Consider the following 22437-nt stretch of genomic DNA (forward strand, 5'->3'; position numbering starts at 1 on the left):
GTTCTTTTTAGAAGCTCCAGAGAGGAGTCTTTTCCTTGCCTTTTCCAGCTTCTCGAGGTCACCTGCATTCCTTGGCTTGTGCCCTACATCATTCTGACATCTGCTTCCATCTCTCTCCTCTCCGACTAGTCTGATCCCTATATTAACTGGATCCAGCCCCTGTTAGCTTTAAACTGTTTAGTGTTCATTTAGTCAATTCGTGTTTCTCCTGGGGTAACAGGCTTGATTTGAGGGTTAGGGTTTTATCATGGCTTAACGATGTGATGGAGTGTATCCAGCCCAAGAGGTAAGCCCTAGGGTTTAGGCTAGTGAGAGGGGGAAGTTTAAGTCAATTGAGGAGACAAGGGCGTGATAGAAAAGCAAAGGCAAAGACGATGACTGTGCATGGAGATGAAAACACAAGATCTCAGCTGAAAAACAACAATCAGAGAGGTCAAATGAGACCAAGGTTAGAACCTGACAGAAATAAAAGATAGCAGGAAGCAGAGTCTGGGAAAGTGGGGGGAGTCCAATTTAATTCTTGAGGTTGATATCTCAGTCACACCCCTCATTTCATGGTGCAAGTGACCTTCAAGATACCATTGAGCTGCCTGACTTCTCCACAGAGTTCACACATCCCACTTCTTCCCCCAGTCATTGTGACATGGGACAAAGTAGATGGAAAGATTCTTTGGAATTATAAAATGACAATGCAGTTTTTACTTTAAAAGGTATTTTTTAGGCTTAAAGTTTAAAAGGTCTTCGATCGGCCCCTAACTACTTTTATGACCTTAAGCAATCTTCCAGTTTCTTCACCTATGAAGTGGTATTAATAATGGAATCCGTACCTCACAGAGTTTTGTGACGCTTATGTGAACTAACATGCCAGTTACAGAGCAGGATCTCAGAAAAGTGAGTCATATTGCTATGACAAATCTTGTTGTCTTTAAGTGAAAAATAACCCAAGTGATCAACAGTTATGAGGTGGAGGGGGAGAACTTTCTCCCAACTAATTACAAAAAGAATATTTACTGTTTATTTATGCATAATTCCATAAATCACAATGAATTTTGACAGTTATCTTTTGGAAGGCTCTGTCTTGTTGTACACCCAGGAAGTGCCTTAGAAGTGTATGAGGGAGAGGAGAGGCTGGCTTTAAGAGTCAGCATAGGGACTTCCCTGGTGGTCCAGTGGTAAAGAATCCACCTTCCAATGCAGGGGACACGGGTTCGATCCCTGGTCAGGGAACTAAGATCCCACATGCAGTGGGGCAACTAAGCCCATGTACCACAACTACTTAGCCCGCGAGCCTCAGCTAGAGAAGAGAAAAACCAGCACGTCACAACTAGAGAGAAGCCGGCGCGCTGCAACAGAAGATCCCACGTTCCGCAACTAAGACCCGACGGAGCCAAAAAAAAAAAAAAAGCACAAAAAAATCACCCAGAGTTTAATTACATGCAATTGGCCCATCCCACCATAAGTAGAGAAAGAATTGTGGTGTGATGTACCCTTCCTCACACCCTGCATTTAAGTTCAGTCCAAGGTCCTTTCTACAACCTACAAGGTCCTGTCTGATCTGACCCCTGCCTCCCTTTGCATTTGATGTCATACTGCTCTCTCTCCTGCCTACTGTTATATACTGAAAATGTGTCCTTCCCAAAATTCATATGTTGAAACCTATACCCGCAGCGTGATGGTATTTGGAGGTGGGGTCTTTGGGTGGTGATTAGGTCATGAGGGTGGAGCCCTCATTAATGGGATCTGTGCCCTTATAAACGAGACCTCACAGAGCTCCCTTGCCCCTTCTACCATACGAGGACACAGGGAGAAGATGACATCTATGGACCAGGAAGTGGGCCCTCACGAGATATTGAATCTGCCAGTGCCTTGATCTTGGACTTCCCAGCCTCCAGAACTGAGAAATAAATTTCTGTTTATAAGTCACCCAGTCTATGGCATTCTGTTATAGCAGTCCAAACAGATACCTACTATACTGCAAAAACATCTTTCTTCATATTTCTGAAACATTCCAAGACCTTCTTACATCAGCCTAACTTATAAACCTCTTTTATATCTGATTTCTTATTTCTCATTCATCAGGTCTTAGCTCAGAAGTCATCTTATTGGAAAACTCTTCTCTAATCATCCTACTTAACATAAACCCTGCTCCCCATACCTCTACCTAACAGATACTACCATTCTGGAACTCATCTTTTTTTTTTCATAATAACCCTGAAATTACCATATACAAACATATTTTCCGCCAGTCGATTTCTACTAAACTATGAGCTCCACAAGGGCAGGGAATTATCTGTTCAGGTAGCAACTGTTGGCCATGATACAGAAAATTAGCCAAGTATCATCTTTGTTATTTGAGTTGCTAACCTCTGTTTGGTACCTACTACTCTCCCACCAGTCCATAACGTCATGTCATAACTAAACTTCGGATGTGTTTTGTCATTTCAAAGCACTGTTATATAGTTTAATCCCTTGGATACTTATAACAACTCCATTAGGTGAGAATGTTCCATTTTTATAGATGAGGACACAGATTCAGGAAAGCTAAGTTACTTGCCCACAGTCACACAGCCAGTTAAGACTATGGTAGAGATGAAATTTGTTTATTTTCACTCCAAGCCTTAGAGTGTCTGGGATGTGTATTTTGCTACACTAGACAGCCTTGCCTAAAACGAAAAGAAAGAAGATAACATAGAAATTACAACCCCAGGGACTTCCCTGGTGGCACGGTGGATAAGACTGCATACTCCCAATGCAGGGGGCCTGGCTTTGATCCCTGGTCAGGGAACTAGATCCCACATGCATGCCACAACTAAGAGTTCACATGCCACAACTAAGGAGCCCATGTGCCACAACTAAGGAGCTGGCGAGCCACAACTAAAGAGCCTGCCTGCCGCAACTAAGACCTGGTGCAACCAAATAAATAAATAAGTAAATATTTTTTTTAAAAACCCAAAGGCATTACTAAAAAAAAAAAAAAAAAAAGGAAATGACATATATTTAAAAAAAAAAAAAGAAATTACAACCCTAAATCAATACAGACATACCAAAGGGCATTAAATATAAAGGCTTTAGATAGATCTTATAAATCTCTAAGGTAAAATGCAGTTCAAGATGGAGAAGGATATAATGAATAGATGCATGAATGGCTGAGGAATGAAAAAATGCAGTTGATTTAGAAAAGCCTCCTCTGAAGGCAGGAAAGAACTGTCACTTCCATTCTACAGATCGAGCCACACAAGTTCTCTTTTGTGGGGATAGTCATTAGAAGAGGGGAAGAAACAGTGCTTAGAGTTAGCAGAGTCTTTGCCTTGTTTCGTTTCGTTTCGTTGAGAAGGGCCCAGGTTGTCAGAGCATAAAAGACGGGTGGACTCCTGAGATGGACCGAATGGGAAAACAGTGACCCTGCAGCTCTTTGGATCAAGATGTTTGCTGTTTGGAAGTACATCAAAGGGAGAGACATGGAAGATTCTGTCTGTGGGTTAGTTAAGATCCAGAATGTCCTTTAGGGTTTTGTTTTTTTCAAAGATTGATAGAAAGCCTCACATTACGTGTCTCCAATCACATTGTGGGTTCACTAAAATGAGACAGACAAATATTTCCTAAATTGTGTTCCCTACATAAGAGGCAGTGCCTTGGGAATCTATTACCTTTAAAAGAAAGCAGAGTTCTTACAAATGCTTAGAGCCATCTGGCACATCACCTCAGCATGCTGCTTGAATAAAAGTTAGTTCCAACAACATTGATAGGATCACAAACTTAGTTTTTATCTAAAAACACATAACCTTTAAGCAAAGTTTACATAGTTTCAAAAAGTTAAATCAAAAACACAAATTTCCTTTTTCTCCCCAATCAATTCAATTCAACAGACATTTACAAACATTATATATGTGCAAGACATCATTAAATTGAAAATCAAACTCAACTTACTTACCTTAATTTTTTAAGCAGGGTATTCTAGTATATACTACCCTCAACATCTTTCTAACAAAGACTTTAAAGAAGATCCTCTTTGATATTTCATTTGTCTTCCTCTTCATTAATATATTTTCATTTTCATCATTGTTATGCATAGTTTAAGCATTGTGGATAAGAGAAAGAAAAGAAGGAAGAAAAGGAGGGAGGGAGGAAAGAAAGGCCCTTAGCTTCCAGAAGATAGCAGCCTAACCGGGAGCTAGGAAAGTATGAATGGCACAAGCAGAAAGCAATTAATAATTCTCTCACTAGCTGAGCTTTGCATGCACACACACACACACACACACATACACACACACACAATTTGTTTGCTATGGCAGAAACCATCTTGGCAAATAACTGAACTTTACTGTATCTCAGTTTTCTCTCTGTATAATGAGGAAGTTGGATTAGATGATTGCTGAGATTCTTTATAGCTCTAACCTCCTATAGGTCATTCAACATTTATTGAGCATTTGTTGTGTGTGAAATGGGAAGTATTTCGCTAGGAGAAACAGGATATACAGCCTGAGTAAAACTCATTTGGCTTTAAAGTGATTACAATTTACTGGCCAAATGCAAACAACTACTTGTACTATAAGATGGCACAAATAAAGGTGCCGGGAACATGCGAAGAAGGAAGACTTGATGCACATGCAGGACGGAAGGCGATGGAAAAATGAGGGACCAAACAAATTAGTTTAAGGACAGCAGACAGATGAGGCTTCCCTAGTATGAAGGGCAAGTGATGTTAAAGGAAAGAGCAAGAAAGGTAGGGAGAGAACCTCAGAAAGGACTGGCTGTTTTAAAAGGTCAATAACAAGCTGATCTAGCTGGGTTCTTGGAAGGAGATGAAAAAGATGACTTTGGGATGAACTAAACCAACCAGCCCAAGGTCTTGGGAAGCTGCCTAAAAGTCAATTTCACATTGAACTCAGAAACCGGCTATCATAAACTCATAAAATAATCCTTGTTTTAGTGCAGAAGAAATGGGTCAAGAGAGATTGTATGGCTGATGTTGGTGTGTTGAAACTGAGGATCACTAAAGAAGCTAGAAGGTTGTAATGTGCTCAGTGTGGACAGATGGATATAGACAATCCAGAAATGAGGAAATCTCAACATGGTCATCCAGACAACTTAAGCATGCTCCAAATGAGTCATTTCCTAACCTACGGGCTATTTCTGTTTCCAAGGCTTCTCACAATGTAGTAAAGCAGTTCATTTCCTCTTGAAAGGGCAGGTTGATTGGGATGTTTTGGATGATTCTCTTCAGAGGAGGAATTATGAAGAGGATTCAGGGATTATCTCATATCACTGAGGCTAGAAAAACCCAATGAAAGAATCCGTTTTAAAATCTGAGTAGTGTCAGCCAACAGGAAGACAGGGGGCATAAGTTTGAGGTTAACCTCTGACGTCACCTAGCAAACACACCCCCTTACAGATAAAGAATGGAGAGATGGGGTTGGGATAGGGGTAGTGAGCCAAGCCTTGGTAGGGGAAGGCTGAGATTTAGATTGACAGGAAGAGGATGATGGTGTTATAGGTGGTAGAAGCAGATTCAGAGAAGGAGGGGTAATGGCATGGAAGATGGAACCAACAAGATTTACTTGTGAGATGTCACAGAAGACAGTCCAGCCAGAGCAAAGATACCTCCCAGGCACGTAGGAATCAGGAGCATTGATGACATAAGAGACAATGGCTGACCTTCAATTCTGAAGCCCAGGATTTTTTTTTTTTTTAACACACAAGAGAAAAAGCCTTTATTTTTTTCTACAAAGGACATCAGAGGCTAAAAACACAGGACCAGGAGACCAGGTGTGGAGCACCAAGACTCCTGTTGTAGCCAGTACTTCTTAGATACATTGTCTCTAACCCAGCCCTCTGACGCATTCAATTTTTGGGGGCAAGTGCAATCATTTCCAACAACAGGGCCATTCAGAAACACTTCATTTATCCAAAAGCTCTTCAGAGAGGATCTCTGCTTGACTGCTTCAAGGAGCTCTCTGCCAGTGACAGCTTTTCTGTGGTTGCGAAGGACGGTCTAGTTGCCCCCAGGCTAATCTGTTCCAGTCGCCAATTCTCCAGAAAGCCCAGAGCATCCAAGACCCAGGAGCATCCACTGAAGTCTGGGTGGGTTTGCTTTAGGGTTTCCCCCATATAACTAAAATAAGCCTCCTTTTCCCTCCTCTTCTTCCCAAGGGCTGAACTGGTACACTCATACTTCTTTTTGGCTAGAGTATACATTTTAGTCTTCTTCCTAGAGAAGACCATGTAAGCACATGAAGTACATGTGGAGGTTTTAATCCTTTGAAGTGCACAAAAAAGGTGCCTCTCCAGGTGGAGACACCACAACAATACTTACTAAGAAATGGTAAGTGGCCCCTCCTTTTATGGGTCTTGAACTACTTAAAGGAGTTCCTGTACCTATTTTAGGGAACCCTTACAGGACTAAGATTTTTTTTTTTAACATCTTTATTGGAGTATAATTGCTTTACAATGGTGTGTTAGTTTCTGCTGTATAACAAAGTGAATCAGCTATATGTCTACATATATCCCCATATCCCCTCCCTCTTGCGTCTCCCTCCCACCCTCCCTATCCCACCCTTCTAGGTGGTCACAAAGCACCGAGCTGATCTCCCTGTGCTATGCAGCTGCTTCCCACTAGCTATCTATTTTACATTTGCTGGTGTATATATGTCCATGTCACTCTCTCACTTCGTCCCAGCTTACCCTTCCCCCTCCCCGTGTCCTCAAATCCATTCTCTGCATCTGTGTTTTTATTCCTGTCCTGCCCCTAGGTTCGTCAGAACCATTTTTTTTTTTAGATTCCATATATATGTGTTAGCATACGGTATTTGTTTTTCTCTTTCTGACTTACTTCACTCTGTATGACAGACTCTAGGTCCATCCACCTCACTACAAATAACTCAATTGTGTTTCTTTTTATGGCTGAGTAATATTCCATTGTATATATGTGCCACATCTTCTTTAACCATTCATCTGTCGATGGACACTTAGGTTGCTTCCATGTATAGGACTAAGATTTTTTGTTCTTGCCACACTGTGCAGCATGCAGGATCTTAGTTCCCCAACCAGCGATCGAACCCAGGCTCCCTGCATTGGGATCGTGGAGTCTTAACCATTGGACCACCAAGGAAACCCCAAGGACTAAGATTTTTAAAAATTGTTTTCTCTAATAAATTTTAAAACATATATAAAAAAAGATTAATCCCATATTTTACCCAGATCATGGCTCTAGAATCTAGACTGAGCCAAATATTTGGTAGGCAACAGTGACTGAACGGCAGAGTATGTCAAGCGTGTGGACTCTGGAGAACCAGGATGCCCGCATTCAAATTCCAACTCTAGCACTTTCTACCAGCCATGAGAGCTTCAGAAAGCTACTCAAATTCTGTGTCTTGGTTTCTCATGTATAAAACTGGCATCATAATATTACCTTCCTCATGGAGTTGTGGAAATTAAATGAGTTAACACACGTGGATCTCTTGGACTAGAGCTCAGCACCTAGTAAGCACTTAGTAAGTGCCAGCATTTACTGGTGGTTGTTACTGGTTGTTGTTTGTTGTTGTTCTAGTTGTTATTTGATTATAAATCCTAGGGGCAGGTGCATCCCCACAGCAGGTGGAACCACTTTTCTCAGCCACAATACGGAGTGAGTCATAACAAAATCATGCTGCCAACTTCCTGAACTATTGAAACACTTGAGCTTCTACATACAATCCTTATTTTTTTTAAAAAGTTACCCTTTCTTTTTGAAGTTTACAGATTACAGAGGCTCTTTCCTCAACTCCACCTTTCCTTTTCAAGGACATTAAATCCCAAAGAAAGGGATTAGGAAATGATTTCTTTTACTGCCACACTTTTGTAGCTCCTTTTCCCCCATTCATTCTCCTGCCTCATTTGTACCTAAAGAAAACTGATACTTCATTCATTATATTGTCATACCTGGCAGCTTATAACTGCTTTGTATAAATGTACCTGCCTTTCATATCAAAGACTTAATGTGTACTAACCCCTCCCTTCACTTGCAATGGGGGTCACCCTGCATTAGGGGAATAGTGAACATTTGGTGAGCAGCATATGAGCTAATAGGCACTTTTTTCATAGTCCTAGAAAAAAGGTCTGGGATACACACAATCAGCCACTAAACTTAACTTTTGTCTTATCCTTGGTATTGTCTTAATTACGTGGACTTTCATTAATGTTCAAACTCCCTGTTGGTTGGCAAAATAAAGCCCTCTCCCCGCAAAGACATCCACGTTCTAATCCCTGGAACCTGTGAATATGTTAGATTACATGGCAAAGGGGAATTAAGGTTGCAGACAGAATTAAGGTCATTACTCAACTGATCTTAAAATAAGGATATTATCCTGGTGGGCCCAATGTAATCCCAAGGGTACTTCAAATTGGAAGAGGGAGGCAGAAGTTAGAGATCAGAGTGATACGATATGAGGACTCAACCTGCCATTGCTGGCTTTGAAGACTGAGGAACGGGACCATGAGCCGGGGAATGGGGGTCGCTTCTAGAAGACGGAAAGGGCAGGGAAACAGAGCCTCCCCTATAGCCTCCAAAAAGGAACACAGCCTTGTTGACATCTTAATTTTAGCCCAGTGAGACCTGTGTTTGACTTCTGACCTACAGAACTGTAAGATAATAAGTTTGTGTTGTTTAAGCCACTAAGTTGGTGGTAATTTTTATGGTAGCAATGGGAAACATATATGTTCCATGTCTGGAGATCTGCCTGGCATCCTCATCTCATGGGACTCTGCATCCCTGCTTAGACTGCCCCCCTGCTCTGTTTTGTCTTTGCCTATTACTTCAATAGAAGTTATCGAGCACCTACCCTGTGCCAGGCGCTCTGCTAGATCTTGGAAATGCAAGATGAATAAGACATAGCCCATGCCTTTTCATTTACTCAACAAATATTTGTGTACCCGGGCTGAGTTTGATGTGGTAGAGATGAAAAGAAAATAGTCGCAGCCTTTCAAGAGGCTTTCAGACTGCTGAGAAGACAGTCAACATAAATTTAAAAATTATGATTTGGTGTAATAAATGCATGTTATTGGAGTGTAGAAGAGAGATCACCTAACTCAGCTTGATGAAGTCAGGAAAACTTCAGAGAGAGGAAGAAATGGAGCTTGGATGAATATGAGTTTGCCAGACAGACAGGATGGGGAGAGAGATTCAAGAGCTTTGAAGCAATGTGGCACTTGAAATCTGGCTAGTGGATATGAGAAACAGAATTTAAAATTGTATTTCATTTTAGTTACTTTTTTAAAATATAAATTTATTTATTTATTTATTTATTTTTGGCTGCGTTGGGTCTTCGTTGCTGCCTGTGGGCTTTCTCTAGTTGCGGCAAGCAGGACCTACTCTTCATTGCAGTGTACGGTCTTCTCATTGCGGTGGCTTCTCTTGTTGCAGAGCATGGGCTCTAGGCGCGAGGTCTTCAGTAGTTATGGCACACGGGCTCAATAGTTGTGGCGCATGGGCTTAGTTGCTCCGCGGCATGTGGGATCTTCCAGGACCAGGGATAGAACCCGTGTCCCCTGCATTGGCAGGTGGATTCTTAACCACTGCGCCACCAGGTAAGTCCCATTTTAGTTACTTTTAATTGAAATGGACCACATGTGGCTGGTGGCTACCATATTGGACAGAGCAGATTACGCCAGATTATACCCTTGAAAGGAAGGAGATTGTCTTCTCTTTTCTTTTTCCACTTCTTACGGACTGGAAAGCAGATGTTGGGGCAAGTCACCTTGGACCATGCAGACGGGGCATCAGGATGAAAGTAAGAAAGTAGAAGGCACTTGGGTCCCTGACCCCTTGCAGCCATCTTTCAGTTTGGCTTATGCTCAGATTGTCATGTGACAGAGATATAAATTCCTATATTGCTTAAGCTACTGCTATTTTGGATCTTTGTAGATCAGACAGATCTGTATCCTAATACAATGTCTCTTAGACTAATGAAAAGCAATAGTCATAATCTTTGTTAAGATTTTTTTTTTTTTTTTTTTTGAGCTCTTTCTGTGTACCAGCCCCTATGCTAGCTGTTCTAAATACACGGTCTCATTTAATCCCCACACATTCCAATAAGGGAGATAATCGTTTACCCCCATTCTGCAGATAAAATGGAGCCTTAGCAGAGTGGCTCATTAGTGGTAGGATTAGGCCTGTTTGACAGGAAACTGTTCTAGTGAGCAGATACATAATATCTTAACATTAAAGACCAGGCAAATTGAATGTAAACCAGAGTTTTAAAATGCAGAGATGATATTTATGTCTGTGGCAGACATTCTCAACAGTCTACCCAGCACCCACTCCCTCCTTCTTCCTGAAAACAAAACCTCAATTTGTTCAAATAGTGGGCAGAGATTCCTTGACATCAGGGAGGCTAAGTTTCTATCGCAGAACCCAGGAGAGAAATCCTGACTGGTCTAAACTAGTCATGGTAGTCTCATTCCCCTTGGCCAATAATCGGTCTAAGGATAGGTATGTGGCACAGTTCTGGTCAACAAGATGTAAGCACAAGTTTGATAGGGAGGGTTCCAAACCAAAAGCCAAAACCAAAAGCCAAAACCCTGCCCAGAATGAAGATGCAATGCCAGTGATATGGCATCCATCTTGCAACCATGAAGACAAAAGTCAACATCATAAAGAAGGCAGAGTGGAGAGCTAACTGAAATTCTTCATGACATTATTGAACTGCTGCTCCTTGCCTGGACAGCCTAACTCCAGACTTCTTGTAATATGAGAAAAACTAACCCCAGTTTACTTAGGTTACCATCAGTCGGGTTTCCAGTTACTTATAGCTGGAAGTCTTCCTAACTGATACACATATATGTATACATATCTTTTGTTTTCTTAGGAAAGATAAGGAAAAGTCACACAGTTTACAGTGCTATTCTGCACGTTCTTGGCTGACTGCTGGAAAACAGTTCTCACTGGCTCACCCACAGTAAGAATCATTTGTCTCTCTCAAAACACACATTTTGGTGGGATATGAAAACTAACCTTAAGTAGGTAATAGAGCTCAGGCAAAATGCATATTTACCTCTTTCCCACTCTCCAACTAAAACTAAATTTCCCCTCAATTACAGATGTTTCTTGAGTAATGCTAAGGTGTGAAAAGCACTTATATTCTGTTGTTTTAGACTGTTAATATTCTGAAATTTTAAAAGAAATCTCTGGGGACTTCCCTGGTGGTCCAGTGGGTAAGACCCTGCGCTCCCAATGCAGGGGGCCAGGGTTCAATCCCTGGTCGGGGAACTAGATCCCGCATGCATGCCGCAGTGAAGATCCCTCATGCCTCAACTAAGACCTGGCTCAGCCAAAATAAATAAATAAATAATAAATTAATGAATAATTTTTTTTAAAAATTATTTAAAAAATAAAAATAAAAGAAATCTCTGTAATCTTTCTTAATCTCTGAAGTTTTAGAGAAAAGCAGAAACACTAAACCTAATGCACAAAAAGGATTCATTCAATGGGTATACCTATCCACACCAAAGATATATGAAGAATTGAGGCATTTTGCAGGATGACGAAGGTTTAAAAATTGGCTTAGGGACTTCCCTGGTGGTGCAGTGGTTGAGAATCCGCCTGCCAATGCAAGGGACATGGGTTTGAGCCCGGGTCCGGGAAGATCCCACATGCCGCGGAGCAGCTAAGCCCGTGCGCCACAACTACTGAGCCTGAGCTCTAGAGCCCTCGAGCCACAACTACTGAGCCCGAGTGCCACAACTACTGAGCCCGCGTGCAACAACTACTGAATCCCGTGCCCTAGAGCCCGTGCTCCGCAGCAAGAGAAGCCACAGCAATGAGAAGCTGCACACTGCAACAAAGAGTAGCCCCCGCTCGCCACAACTAGAGAAAGCCGGCGTGCAGCAACGAAGACCCAACACAGCCAAAAATAAATAATAAATAAATAAATTTATTAAAAAAAAAAAAATTGGCTTAAATACATAGATAAACAGAAGAGGCAGAAATGCTGTTTTGCCCTTGGATTATATTGAAAGCTGATTTAATTCTCCTGAGTGTGCAAAAAGCAATAAATAATATGTATGCAATCAATTATCCAGAATTGCAAACAAATTCTAAAATATTTTGAACGCTAGATACTTCCAGCTTAAAGGAGAAAGAGAAGATAGTTTTCTAGCCATATGCTAAATAAAGGCACTCATACACAAATATACACCATGCCACTACCTTAACTATGCAGTTAATCTTTAATCTGATTCATAACAGAAAAGATCATGTGGTAGCTGGTTTTATACTATTTCATTCACAAAAAGAGATTATCCATTAAACAAGCACATTTTTCCCTGGGATTTCACAGAATAAATGCGCGAGACACATTTTTCTTTCAAACACCAAGCTATGCAAAATATGTCCAGATATAATCAGAAAGGTATGAAACAGCAAATTAAGCAATATCCAGGCAATCCTCGGCATTATTTTGTATTTTTGACAGATCTGACAAAAGTTTAAAAAGCAATTTCAATAAAGACAATATTGGAAAAAGAAACATACCTTAGAGATGATTAATGGTTCTCCATGCTCCAGGCCACCTTTCAAAGTAAAACCCCAGGGAGCTCCTCCCTGCAGGAACGCTTCCAGATAAACGTACCTTCCCCTGGGGGTCCTGTTAGGGTTTAGTGTGGCACTGGTCTCAGCGAAGTTCTCCGTGGTCCTCATCATGCCAAACACATGAACCCTCAAGTTAAATTTTAAATGCCTGCAGCAGATTCAAGAAAGCGGTGCTTGTATAGCACATTATCCCATCCTTCATGATCCACGCTGGCCGAAAAAGAGGTTTCCAGGAACAAATTCTTTCAGATGTAGAGGGTTCTTCCGAGCTTAACTCCAAGATGTTGAGCCAGAAGGATTTTTCACTTCAACATTTCTGAATGTAAACTCTCCTCCTGGAATTCCCGGTTCTCACTGAAGCCCCCGAGTGGTGTATATCTCTCTACTCTGTTCAAAAAAAACTTCTTTCAATGTCACTCTCAAGACTGCCTTTATTTCACACACACCCACAGCAACACTTTTTCAGAGAAACTTCAAGTCATCTTACAATGTAGTAAGAAAATTGCAAAAACTCAACTGAATCCCTCAATTCTGATTGATTATCAACCCTTTCTTCCTCTCCGAGTGAAATTTACCATTACAATAGCGCCCCCCCCACCCCTCTTCCCAGAAGTAGCTTTAAAAGAAAGAAAGCACTTACTATGCTTCTGCTCGCTTCAGGAGTTTCTGACTTGTCCCAAACTGAGAAGCTGTGCTAAAACTTTTTGCCTCTGTTTTTCAGCAATAAGTTCAGTCTGTTTCTTGTAAAAGAAAAAAAAAAAAAGTTTTTTCCAGGATGTAGAGAAAAATGGAAAAAAGCATGGTAAATTAACCTTCCCTGGAAAAAATATCCAGGAGGCAGCTCAGTTCTTTCTTTGGCCCTTTCAGTGATGATCAGCCACCGCAGCTGCGGAGGCAGCCACTTGCCTCCTCTGAGAGAAAGAGTAAGGAAGTGAGAGGAAAATGGATCAAGGCAAACAGAGGCACCGCAACCTTTCTGCCCAGTAAGCACTGCTATGCGGAATTCAGTTCCCCACAAAGACCTGACCAATCAAAACAGTCTTACAGCTGATAAAACGTAGACAGTTAAAAATACCATACAGATGGCTAATTAGCAAGGAGTAGGAAAATAGTTGATAGATTAGCCCCACCTTGTTCCAGTTAAAGCAGAATCCCTGGAGGTGAGGCACAGGCATTGACATTTTTAAAAAAACTCTGGGCGATTCTGCTGTGCAGCCAAGTTTGCAAAGAGGATTTGGTAAACATTTAAGTAAGTGTCAAGGTGGTAGCACAAGGACTTTATTTTGTTCATTGGAAGAAAATGCCAAGTAAAATATATGACCAGCCTCTCATCTTGAAATAGGACTCTCCAGTCAAATTTCTCCTTGTTTGATTCAATACAAACAGGAGGCAGGCTTTCTTCTATATTTTAATTGTTATCTACTCCAAGACAGTTTGTTATCCATTCTTTAAATGAAAAGAAATACTTAATATCTGGCAAGTAATAGACACTCAAGGAGGAATGTTGTTCTGATTTCAGGTTAGCAATGGAATTTTGTAATAATGTTATATAAAATTTAACATTAATACTTTCTATTAAAAATTTAAATAGTGCAAGATAACTATATCTTTTACCCAGAAGCTTCAGTTATCAAGTTATTGGAACAATTTAGAATTATTTCCAAGAGATAGTTTGCTAAAACTTTTTGTTTAAAAGTACTTGATAATGTGAATTATGTTGGAAACTGACATTTTGATATCAATTTAATTTGGGTGTTTGTACTCACAGTTAATGAAAAGTTAATATAATAGAGAAGCAGAAATAATATGCAAAGAAGTCTAGATGGTGTTTAATGTACAACACATGTCAAGTGTTATTTGCTTTTCAGTAGTAACTTTATCTGTAGGGCTCAAAGACAAAAAAAAAGTAAAATCTCATTTTAATGTAATGATAGTACTTTAGTGGAAACAAAAGGTGTACAAAATGAAAGTAGATGATAAATATTGTCTGATTCTTAAGAGTAATTATGCAGTTTTTATTGGGGCTTCCTTTTGCAGCTTAATTTATAAATTAAGAATAAAAGGAGAAACGCTGGTTTTTCTTTCACTCCATTATTAAAATCTATATGTATATACATTTAAATAAAATCCTAAGTAAATGAATAGTTTTTTCTGAAAATTATTTCTTATGGCACTTATGATCTTGCTCCTGATTCATTTTGTAAAAAATGGAAAAAAAAAAAATGGGATTTCACAGAATCAACATTTACTATTAAAAGTAATAAAGCCAAAATCAAAAGGCAAAGGAAATAAGAACAAGGTAAACAGTGATGAATAGAACTCAGTGCTTGTGGACTAATGAAACCTCTATTTTACATTATCGCCAAAAATATTTTACATAAATACTTAATGAGAATTTATATACAATCTGAAAAAAAACCATATAGAACTTCATTTGGTGGACATTCATTGTAGCAACTGATAGATCAGAGTTAGAATAACTTTTTCCCCATCTTCCATTGCTCACAATCAACGAATGTATCCTTTTTTAGAGGTAAGGACATAGAGGCCATGAAAAGCCTAAATAATCTGACCAGAGTCATCCTGCAAGCAGCGTAAGTGAGCATAAAATTAAAATTGTCAGACACTCAGGAATGGAATCTCAGTTTAAGGTAGGTCTTTTGCATAATTTATGTCTCTGTGGCCAGCATTGCTAATTCATAAGGATAACTTCTGTTAGGGTATGTGATCTGGACTCAAACTCTAATTAGAGTATGAAATTGGGCCCTCTTTCCTCCCTAGAGAGAGAAAAACAACCCTATTGTCTCAAGGTGCTGACAGAGGAAGGCACTAAGACTATGTCTTAGTATTATTATGAAAATGGTTTGACCTTGCAGACCCAAAAGGGTCTCAGGGAACTCTCCAAGATCCCCAGAGCACACTTTGAGAATTGCTTTCCTTAACCAGATACAGCCATACCTGAAGCTACCCCATTCTTACCAGTTTGGTAAGCCTATAAACACATGTGTACTTTTTCCTTAAATAGCTGGAGTTGGGTTACAGTTACTTGCAACCGAAAGAGTTCTGAGTGAACACAATGAAACGCTTCATTGTTCTTCCTGGTTTAGGAAAAAGTTTAGGGAAGCTTAGTGCAGTCTCAAAGAGGTAGCTTCGAATCTTGTTTTCTCTCTACTTCTTCCCTCCTTCCTTCTGCCTCTAACTTAGGATTACTCCTACCTTCTTATCAAGTTCTTCCCTTCATGATAAATAGATCCAATGTACCTCACAACTTTGTTTTCTGTCTCTATATGAAAAATTCCCAGTGTTGTAATTGAGTTCATGTTGCTCTGTTACTGTGAATATGGTCCCAAAGCAGAAAAAGACTTCAGTCATATTGCCTCTCCTATTCTTCTGGCATGCCTATACCAAACACTGTTTTAAACGTCATTTGCCTAATCACTGTTTTGACTTCTTAGAAATCACTCATCACTCTATTTGTTAACTTCACCTAAGGAAAAATTAATTTGTTCTTTTCAAAATTCTCATTTCTTGATTTTAATTTTTCATAGCAACCCATGTGTCTTTATCTTTTTCAGCATTTTAAATGTGATTTAACTTATTGGATTTTTTGGAATGCCTTTAAATTTAATATTTCAAAGATTGAAAATGTCACTAGGTTGTCTCTGAAAATAAATAATAAAGTCAGAGTGACACCTAGTGGCTCTTCTGGCTTACTAAATCATCATCAAAGTAACTGTAGACAATAAGTCGTTAAATTGTAGGTTTGGAAGTTTATTCAGTTTTTCTTAAAAGGAACGTCTCAGAACCATCCCAAATAGACAAAAATCAACCTTACTTTAAACTTTTCAGTCTCTCTAGGCAACCTTTCAGAGGCAAAAAGAATTGTCTCTTCATGTGTCTCCTTCTTCAGAGTGAGGAAAACTTCCAAGTCGACCTTCCCACCTTCCCTCATCGCTAAATGCCAAGAAGCCTCACCTGAAAACAGTCACTTGAAAGAGGACTGAAAGCCCAAAGATTAGTTTAAAAATCATCAGGATGCACCTGCTAGACCTTCCCCTGAAGCAATGTCATGGCTCTGTAGAATGCTGTGTTGAATATGCAAAGTGGGATTCTCCGAGAAAAGAGGAAGGGGAAATGCATGCTGCTTATGCAGTTTACAGCATCTGCTTCACTAACCACCCTGAGGGCTGTCATAAAATTATCAGAGCACGATCAATTCAGATCTTTTGGGAATGATGAAAATGTTAGTCTTGATTGAGGTGGTAGTTTCACAGGAGTACACAGCTGAACAACATGAAGGTTAGGGGCACAGATTCCCCCCACCCACGCAATCGAAAAGCTGTGTTTAACTGTCTAGTCAGCCCTCTGTTTCCTCGATTTTGCGCCGAGGATTCAACCAACTGCAGATCGCAGATCGTGTAGTACTGTAGAATTTACCATTGGAAAAAAATCCACGTATAAGTAGACCCACGCAGGTCAAACCCTTGTTGTTCAAGGGTCGAATGTGTATCTATGAAAACTCATCAAACGGTACACTTTAAATAAATGCAGTTTAATAAACAGAAATTATACCTCAATAAAATTAGTTTAAAAAAAACTCAAGAACTCCATAGATGGATGAATGGATAAACAAAATGTGATATGTGTATATATATATATCAAACAATAGTGGAATATTATTCAGCCTTTAAAAGGAAGGAAATGCTGACACATACTACAACATTGTTGAAACTTGAGGACATTATGCTAAGTGAAATAAGCCAGTCACAGAAGGACAAATACTGTATTACTCCACTTATATGAGGTACCTAGAATAGTCAATTTCGCAGAGACAAAGTAGAATGGTAGTTGCCAGGGGCTGGGGGGAGGGCGAATGGAGAGTTAGAGTTTAATGGGTATAGAGTTCAGTTGGGGGAAAAGTTCTAGAGATGGATGGTGGTGATGGTTGTCAAGCAATGTGCATATACTGAACTAAACACTTAAAATGGTTAAAATGGTAAATTTTATGTTATGTACATTTTACTGCAGTAAAAAGGTTTTTTAAAAGGTACTTGTAAAAGGTGAAGAAAGATTGTAAAATATGACACTGTAATTAATCGGTTCATCACTTCACCATGCTGAGCATGGTTGTGGGTGGATGTCCCAAAAACTGCCAAATGCATAAAGAACCAAATAATAATAATACCTGATAGCATATACTACATTTTAGATACCTGGCAAAAAGTATAACTGTTCTAGGAATGAGTGTAGTAAGCTATTATTCTAAAAAACTGGTAGAAATATATCCATAACTTCTGAGAAGTAAAGGATTTTAATAAGAATATAGCTCAGCAGAAACAGCAGTATTAAAATCTTAAACAATAGATGGTTATGATAAAGGGCATAAGTTTATTTTGGAAGAACCGGAGCCAGCTTCAAAAACGCTAGTGACAACGGTGATTGACCACAACGGCAGAAACAGCCTAGAGGAGAAAACGCAATCTGCCTTAATTTTATTAGTTATTTGGCTTCAATCTCCTACTTCTATCCCTTTTAATTCTTCTGTAAAACAAAGTCTTTATCCTCAAAACTCAAGGACTTGCATTTTTAAAAAACTTAACTCATATCAGTGTTGGGGGGAGAGGCTGACTGCAAAGGGATGCAAAGGAGATTTCTGGGTCAATGGAAATGTTCCACACCTTGACTGGAGTGCTGTTTACTATGTATGTATATTTCTCAAAACACATCAATCTGTACACTTAAAATGAATGAATTTTATTGTAAGTGAGGTATATATCAATAAAGTTGATTTTAAAAACCTCAATCAACTCTAAAGAGCAAATACATTCCTGCACTTAGGATGGTATATGAAAGTCTTCTTTTAAAACGTGTTTAGAAAGTAACCACAAGTTAGAAATTGCTCATCTCCCAGTCCACCCCGTCAGGCAATATTTCTAGAAATCTAATTGCAACCGCACCTGGGAAGCAGGTGGGTCCTTCTCTGCTCTATTTGAAGGTCCATACATCCCACGCTCCCTCTTCCCTGTCTCCATAGCACTCACCATGTTCTAATATGTTAATTAGGACAAGTGTTTATTTATGATCTGTTTCTCCCAACTAGAATAAGTTCCATGAGGGCAGGGTTTGTCTGTTTTGTTCACTGATGTTCTTGGCATATAGTTGGTGTTTAATAAATATTTGTTGAATGAGATCAAACTTTCTTTTTTAAAATATATTTTATGCAAGTACAGTTGATTTACAATGTGTTAATTTCTACTGTACAGCAAAGTGATTCAGTTATACATATATATATCTATATATGCATTCTTTTTCATATTCTTTTCCACAGGTTATCACAGGACACTGAATATACTTCCCTGTGCTATACAGTAGGATCTTGTTGTTTCAAACTTTCTTACTAAATACACTTCTTTTCTTGTAGTCTTAGTGGAAAGAAAATGTTAGAACATTAACTATACAGTCTCTAATGTTTTATACCATATCTACTTGAAAAAATTATTGGAGGTGATTTGCCATTTATTTCCTCCACAATATATATTGAGTCAGTTCTATGTGTCTGCATTCTACCAGGCACTAGGGAAATATGGCTGTCAAATAGTGTTTGAAATAGAAATTTTTAAACCATAATCAGAAAGAGAAAATATCTATACCAAAATCCAGGCTACCCTGTAACTCTGGTTTAGCACTGTGTTTAGTTTTGAAGACCTTTGGCAAAAAATATTTAAGGTTGAAGTTATAAAGGAAACACATGGTTAAAATTTTTTATATAATCTACACTATATTTTTAAAACTACCACTCATTTACAAAACTGATTGTGTTGGGTGAAACAAGATTTTTTTTTTAACTAAGCAAATCATGAATTAAATTTTAAGTGACCCTACATATACAACATGTATGTGATGTCTGAAGTGCTTTCCTAGTACACTTTTAATCAGTGCTATTGTACTAAGATAAAGTTCTATTTTTTGGTTTTATAGAATCATAGTGGGGTTTTTGGGGGGTTTTTTGAGTTAGAAATATCTCTTGTGATAATATCTACATCTAGCATTTTGCAGATGAAAATATTAATGCTCCAACAGGTTGAATGGCTTGCCCAAGACTGTATAGGTAGTGACAAAGCTCAGACCAGCTCTGGGTTCCTTATTCCTGAACTATCCTCTAATCAACCAACAGTCCTTAACTGCACCTCACAAAGGCCAGCAGGCATTCAACAATAAGAAGGACACTGGTTATTTGAGGGCGGAAACTGGAGCTTCTTTGTATCTTCCCCCAGTGCCCAGCATAGGGTCTGGTCCAGAGTAGAAACCCAAAGAAGGGAGACAAATAACAACGCTGGCTCGAGGCATGGACTCTTACTAACGAGCTCTTGGTGACTTGGGCCCTATATGACCAGAACCCTAACCTCCTCTGGCTGGTCCACTCTGCTCAGGCCAAGCTGGCTTTTTGGCTGATTCTTAAATACACCAAGCACACGCTTGGGGAGCTGTGTTCTACAATATGGCTCCTCCCTCTAGAAGGAGACCTCTGTTCAATGTCACTTTATCAATAAGCCCTTCTCAGACCAAACTATGAAATTAACATCCTTACATGTCTCATTAATACTTATCACCATCTGACATATTTGAACTTGCCTCTCTGCACATTGCTCCTCTTCTTCTACAAGAATGTAAACTCCATGAGGTTAGGGACTTTTTTTTGATTCACGGTTATATTTTCAACATGTTTCCATCAGGTGCTCTGTGAATATATGTGAAATGACTGGATGAATGGTAAATTAACCCCTTCCTTTATCTCTAATTATTTTAAAAGCTAAGAAGCTCTTCTATATTCAATATCAGAAAAATACCATGAAGTAAAACTGCAAGATACTTCAAAATGCAAAGAATGTTACAATTAAATTATAATAAAATAATAAGAGAGGGCAGACAGCAGAAGAAAGAAGAAATACAATCCTGCAGCCTGTGGACCAAAAACCACACTCACAGAAAGATAGACAAGACGAAAAGGCAGAGGGCTATGTACCAGATGAAGGAACAAGATAAAATCCCAGAAAAACAACTAAATGAAGTGGAGATAGGCAACATTCCAGAAAAAGAATTCAGAATAATGACAGTGAAGATGATCCAGGACCTTGGAAAAACATTGGAGGCAAAGATCAAGAAGATGCAAGAAATGTTTAACAAAGACCTAGAAGAATTAAAGAACAAACAAACAGAGATGAACAATACAATAACTGAAATGAAAACTACACTAGAAGGAATCAATAGCAGAATAACTGAGGCAGAAGAACAGATAAGTGACCTGGAAGACAGAATGGTCGGATTCACTGCTGTGGAACAGAATAAAGAAAAAAGAATGAAAAAAAATGAAGACAGCCTAAGAGACCTCTGGGACAACATTAAACGCAACAACATTCGCATGATAGGGGTCCCAGAAGGAGAAGAGAGAGAGAAAGGACCAGAGAAAATATTTGAGGAGATTATAGTCAAAAACTTCCCTAACATGGGAAAGGAAATAGCCACGCAAGTCCAGGAAGCACAGAGAGTCCCATATGGGATAAACCCAAGGAGAAACACGCCAAGACACATAATAATCAAATTGGCAAAAATTAAAGACAAAGAAAAATTATTGAAAGCAGCAAGGGAAAAATGACAAATAACATACAAGGGAACTCCCATAAGGTTAACAGCTGATTTCTCAGCAGAAACTCTACAAGCCAGAAGGGAGTGGCATGACATATTTAAAGTGATGAAAGGGAAGAACCTACAACCAAGATTACTCTACCCAGCAAGGATCTCATTCAGATTCGATGGAGAAATCGAAAGCTTTGCAGACAAGCAAAAGCTAAGAGAATTCAGCACCACCAAACCAGCTCTACAACAAATGCTAAAGGAACTTCTCTAAGTGGGAAACACAAGAGAAGAAAAGGACCTACAAAAACAAACCCAAAACAATTAAGAAATAGGTAATAGGAACACACATATCGATAATTGCCTTAAACGTGAATGGATTAAATGCTCCAACCAAAAGACACAGGCTTGCTGAATGGATACAAAAACAAGACCCATCTATATGCTGTCTACAAGAGACCCACTTTAGACCTAGGGACACATACAGACTGAAAGTGAGGGGATGGAAAAAGATATTCCATGCAAATGGAAATCAAAAGAAAGCTGGAGTAGCAATACTCATGCCAGATAAAATGACTTTAAAATAAAGAATGTTACAAGAGACAAGGAAGGACACTACATAATGATCAAGGGATCAGTCCAAGAAGATATAACAATTATAAATATATATGCACCTAACATAGGAGCACCTCAATACATAAGGCAACTGCTAACAGATATAAAAGAGAAAATCGACAGTAACACAATAATAGTGGGGGACTTTAACACCTCACTTACACCAATGGACAGATCATCCAAACAGAAAATTAATAAGGAAACACAAGCTTTAAATGACACAATAGACCAGATAGATTTAATTGATATTTATAGGACATTCCATCCAAAAACAGCACATTACGCTTTCTTCTCAAGTGCGCATGGAACATTCTCCAGGATAGATCACATCTTGGGTCACAAATCAAGCCTCAGTAAATTTAAAAAAACTGAAATCATACCAAGCATCTTTTCTGACCACAACGCTATGAGATTAGAAATCAATTACAGGGAAAAAAACATTAAAAAAACAAACACATGGAGGCTAACAATACGTTATTAAATAACCAAGAGATCACTGAAGAAATCAGAGGAAATCAAAAAATACCTAGAGACAAATGACAATGAAAAAAAGACAATCCAAAACTTATGGGATGCAGCAAAAGCAGTTCTAAGAGGGAAGTTTATAGCAATACAATCCTACCTCAAGA

The 22437-nt window shown here is 39.1% G+C and overlaps 1 pseudogene; it reads right to left on the minus strand.

The window, feature by feature from the left end:
• Positions 1-5740: 5740 nt before the first annotated feature.
• Positions 5741-6241, minus strand: LOC137763467 (histone H2A.N-like; annotated as a pseudogene).
• Positions 6242-22437: the final 16196 nt, after the last annotated feature.

This window comes from Eschrichtius robustus, chromosome 4 (assembly GCF_028021215.1).
Source record: "Eschrichtius robustus isolate mEscRob2 chromosome 4, mEscRob2.pri, whole genome shotgun sequence".
NCBI classification, from domain to species: domain Eukaryota; kingdom Metazoa; phylum Chordata; class Mammalia; order Artiodactyla; family Eschrichtiidae; genus Eschrichtius; species Eschrichtius robustus.